General features: G+C 39.3%; 1 protein-coding gene across 2 annotated transcripts in view; it reads left to right on the top strand.

Moving 5' to 3' along the window:
• ECHDC1 (ethylmalonyl-CoA decarboxylase 1) overlaps positions 1 to 5,366 on the top strand; it is a 62,936-nt gene that overhangs the window by 32,852 nt on the left and 24,718 nt on the right. The window lies entirely within an intron of this gene.

Here is a 5,366-nt window from a genome sequence, read left to right as displayed (position 1 = left end):
TATGTGAGAGCCTAGAAAGGATAATGGAATCAAAACATTATTCTAAAATACTTTTTTTATTGTTTTAGTTCCTCTTCACCTTCCTTTCCCTATTATACTTGACTTTTTCTTAGACAAATCTTAAAAGGTTTTTTTAATATTCTTTTTTTGGAAGCAGAATGTGTTAATGAATTTTCCATTACTTCAGGCATGCAACTTTGCATTTGGTTAGAACCTACAAAATACTCCATGCTTTAAAAGCATATGGATTTACCTTGTAATACTCACACACTCCTCCAAAGTGGGTCTTTGCAGACAGGAAAGGTGAAGAGATTTATTTTTACCACAGACCCATTCCTTTATATAGTATTAGTTTATTGATCATTTCAATAGGTAATAAGACTTTTGATAGGAATCTTTATAATAACACAGTTTTGTTGCTCAGTCTGCTCGACCACATTTCCTCCCTTTGGATATAGCCTTAATTTTGCCATCTAACTTGACATCAATAAAAATTGAGTAAGATAAGATCCATTGAATTATTCTTTTTTTTAATGTTTTTTTATTATATTATGTTAGTCACCATACAGTACATCCCCGGTTTCCGATGTAAAGTTCGATGATTCATTAGTTGTGTATAACACCCAGTGCACCATGCAATACGTGCCCTCCTTACTACCCATCACTGGTCTATCCCATTCCCCCACCCCCCTCGCCTCTGAGGCCCTCAGTTTGTTTCTCATAGTCCATAGTCTCTCATGTTTCATTCCCCCTTCTGATTACCCCCCCTTTCTTTATCCCTTTCTTCCCCTACCGATCATCCTAGTTCTTATGTTCCATAGATGAGAGAAATCATATGATAATTGTCTTTCTCTGCTTGACTTATTTCACTTAGCATTATCTCCTCCAGTGCCGTCCATGTTGCAGCAAATGTTGAGAATTCGTTCTTTCTGATAGCTGAGTAATATTCCATTGTATATATGGACCACAGCTTCTTAATCCAGTCATCTGTTGAAGGGCATCTCGGCTCCTTCCATGATTTGGCTATTGTGGACAATGCAGCTATGAACATTGGGGTGCATATGGCCCTTCTCTTTACTACGTCTGTATCTTTGGGGTAAACACCCAGTAGTGCAATGGCTGGGTCATAGGGTAGTTCAATTTTTAACTTTTTAAGGGACCTCCACACTGTTTTCCAGAGTGGCTGTACCAACTTGCATTCCCACCAACAATGTAGGAGGGATCCCCTTTCTCCACATCCTCTCCAACAATTGTTGTTTCTTGCCTTGTCTATCTTTGCCATTCTAACTGGCGTAAGGTGGTATCTCAGTGTGGTTTTGATTTGAATTTCCCTGATGGCTAATGATTTTGAACATTTTTTCATGTGTCTGTTAGCCATTTGTATGTCTTCATTGGAAAAGTGTCTGTTCATATCTTCTGCCCATTTTATGATTTGTTTATTTGTTTCTCGTGTATTGAGTTTGAGAAGTTCTTTGTAGATCTTGGATACCAGTCCTTTATCTGTGGTGTCCTTTGCAAATATATTCTCCCATTCCGTGGGCTGTCTCTTAGTTTTTTTGACTGTTTCCTTGGCTGTGCAGAAGCTCTTTATCCTGATAAAGTCCCATAAGTTCATTTTATCTTTTATTTCTCTTGCCTTTGGAGATGTGTCGTGAAAAAGGTTGCTCTGGCCGATGTCATAGAAGTTGTTGCCTATGTTCTCCTCTAGAATTTTGATGGATTCCTGTCTCACATTGAGGTCTTTCATCCATTTGGAGTTTATTTTTGTGTATGGTGTGAGAGAGTGGTCAAGTTTCATTCTTTTGCATGTAGCTGTCCAATTTTCCCAGCACCATTTATTGAAGAGACTGTCTTTTTTCCACCGGATGTTTTTTCCTGCTTTATCAAAGATTAGTTGCCCAAAGAGCCGAGGGTCCATTTCTGGGTTCTCTATTCTGTTCCATTGGTCGATGTGTCTGTTTTTGTGCCAGTACCATGCTGTCTTTGTGATCACAGCTTTGTAGTACAGCTCGAAATCCGGCATTGTGATGCCCCCAGCTTTGTTTTTCCTTTTCAACAGTTCCTTGGAGATTCGGGGCCTTTTCTGGTTCCATACAAATTTAAGGACTATTTGTTCCAGTTCTTTGAAAAATGTCCTCGGTATTTTGATCGGGATAGCATTGAAAGTGTAGATTGCTCTGGGTAGTATGGACATTTTAACTATGTTAATTCTTCCAATCCATGAGCATGGAATATTTTTCCATCTTTTTATGTCTTCCTCAATATCTTTCAAAAGTGATCTATAGTTTCTAGCATATAGGTCCTTTACGTCTCTGGTTAAGTTAATTCCAAGGTAACGCATGGTTTTTGGTGTTATTGTAAATGGGATGGATTCCCTAATTTCTCTTTCTTCAGTCTCGTTATTCGTGTATAGAAATGCAACTGATTTCTGGGCATTGATTTTGTATCCTGCCACCTTACTGAATTGTTCTATAACTTCTAATAGTTTGGGAGTGGATTCCTTTGGGTTTTCCATATAGAGTATCATGTCATCTGCAAAGAGAGACAGTTTGACTTCTTCTTTGCCGATTTGGATACCTTTGATCCCTTTTTGTCTTCTGATTGCTGTTGCAAGGACTTCTAGTACTATGTTGAATAATAGTGGCGAGAGTGGGCATCCTTGTCGTGTTCCTGATCTTAAGGGAAAGGCTTCCAGCTTTTCCCCATTGAGAATAATGCTTGCAGTAGGCTTTTCATAGATGGCTTTTATGAGATTGAGAAATGTACCCTCTATTCCTACACTCTGAAGGGTTTTAATCAGGAAAGGATGCTGTATTTTGTCAAATGCTTTTTCTGCATCAATTGAGAGGATCATATGGTTCTTGAGTCTTTTCTTGTTGATATGATGTATCACATTGATTGATTTGCGAGTGTTGAACCATGCTTGCATCCCAGGTATGAATCCCACTTGGTCATGATGGATAATCCTTTTAATGTACTGTTGGATTCTATTAGCAAGGATCTTGTTGAGGATTTTGGCATCCATATTCATTAGAGAAATCGGTCTGTAATTCTCCTTTTTGAGGGGGTCTTTGCCTGGTTTGGGGATCAAGGTAATATTAGCCTCATAGAATGAGTTTGGTAGCTTTCCTTCTGTTTCTATTTTTTGAAATAGCTTTAGGAGAATAGGTATTATTTCTTCTTTGAATGTTTGGTAGAATTCCCCAGGAAAACCGTCTGGGCCTGGAGTTTTATTATTTGGAAGGTTGTTTATCACTGACTCAATTTCTTCATAGTTAATTGGCCTATTTAAGAAATCTATTTCTTCCTGTTTCAGTCTTGGTAGTTTATAGGTTTCCAGGAAGGCCTCCATCTCTTCCAGATTGTTTAGTTTTTTGGCATATAGCTGTTGATAAAAGTTTCTAATAATCCTTGCAATTTCAATGGTGCTGGTCGTGACCTCTCCCTTTTCAGTCATAATTTTAATAATCTCAGTCCTTTCTCTTTGTTTTTGGACAAGTTTTGCCAGTGGTCTATCAATTTTATGGATTCTCTCAAAGAACCAGCTTCTAGTCCTGTTGATCTGCTCTACTGTGGTTCTGGTCTCTAATTCATTGATTTCTGCTCTAATCTTGGTCAACTCCTTCCTTGTCAGTGGGTTAGGCCTGTCCCTCTGTTGCTGTTCCAGTTTCTTGAGGTGAGAATATAGAAACTGCATTTTAGATTTTTCTATTCTTTTGAGTGAGGCTTGGATGGCTATGTATTTCCCCCTTAGGACTGCCTTTGCAGTATCCCATAGGTTTTGGACCGTTGTGTATTCATTCTCGTTGGTCTCCATAAATTGTTTAATTTGTTTTTTGATTTCCTGGTTTATCGAGTCATTCTTGAGCAGGATGGTTCTTAGCCTCCAAGTGTTTGAGTTTCTTCCAGGTTTTTCCTTGTGGTTGAGTTCCAATTTCAGAGCGTTGTGGTCTGAGAATATGCAGGGGATAATTTCAATCTTTTGGTATTGGCTGAGACCTGTTTTGTGTCCCAGAGCATGATCTATTCTTGAGAATGTTCCATGGGCATTTGAATAGAATGAGTATTCTTTGGTTCTGGGGTGTAGTGTTCTATATATATCTATGAGGTCCAACTCGTCGAGTATGGCATTCAAAGCCTTTGATTCTTTGCTTAGTTTTTGCCAGGGTGTTCTGTCTATTTCTGATAGTGGGGTGTTGAGGTCCCCTACTATTACTGTGTTCTTATCTATATGTCTCTTTATTTTGGTTAAGAGTTGGCTTGTGTATCTTGCTGCTCCCCTGTTGGGGGCATATATATTAATAATTGTCATATCCACTTGTTGAATACTTCCTTTAAGAATAATATAGTGCCCTTCTGTATCTCTCTCTATGGCCTCTAGTTTAAAATCCAGTCTATCTGATATGAGAATTGCTACTCCAGCTTTCTTTTGAGGTCCATTTGCGTGGAAGATGGTACTCCATCCCCTTACTCTAAGTCTGAATGCATCTTTGGGTTCAAAATGAGTCTCTTGTAGACAGCAAATGGATGGGTCATGTCTTTTTATCCAATCTGCAACCCTGTGGCGTTTTATGGGAGAGTTTAAGCCATTTAGATTGATAGAGATTATTGACAGATATGATTTTAATGATGCCATTTCTCTTTAAAGTCTTTGTATCGGTTGTGACTTGCTGCTCTGTATCACTCTTGGGGCCTTTTTACCTTTATAGAGCCCCCCTTAATATCTCCTGTAGGGCTGGTTTCGTGGTTACGAAATTGGTTAATGATTGGCGATTTTGGAACGTCTTTATTTCTCCATCAATTCTGAATGACAGCTTTGCTGGATAAAGGATCCTTGGCTGCATGTTTTTCTCTGAAAGAGCTTTAAAAATGCCCCCCCAAGCCTTTCTCTCATTCCAGGTCTCTGTAGACAGGTCTGACGTAATCCTGATACCTTTGCCTTGGTACGTGAGAAATTTCTTTGCCCTGGCCGCTTTCAATACTGTATCCTTGGATCTAATATTTGCGAATTGCACTATGACATGCCGTGGCGTAGGTTTGTCCTGGTTGAGCTTGGATGGGGTCCTCTCTGCCTCTTGGACACGAATGCTTGTTTCCCTTGCTAGATTAGGGAAGTTTTCAGCTACAATTTGTTCAAATATCTCTTCTAGACCTCTGTTTTTCTCCACCCCTTCAGGGATGCCGATGATTCTGACATTGGATCGTTTCATAGAGTCAGTAATCTCCCGTAATCTACATTCGTGGGCGTGGATTTTTTTAAGACCAGCTTCTATTTTCGTTTTTTCTTCTACTAACCCATCCTCCAATTCGCTAACGCGTTCCTCTGCCTCGGTGACCCTGGCCGTCAGAGCCTCTAGTTTTGACTG

This window comes from Ailuropoda melanoleuca, chromosome 10 (genome assembly GCF_002007445.2).
Source record: "Ailuropoda melanoleuca isolate Jingjing chromosome 10, ASM200744v2, whole genome shotgun sequence".
NCBI lineage: Eukaryota > Metazoa > Chordata > Mammalia > Carnivora > Ursidae > Ailuropoda > Ailuropoda melanoleuca.
The sequence above is the reverse complement of the archived record's forward strand: the minus strand, read 5'-3'. Positions and strand labels throughout refer to the sequence as shown.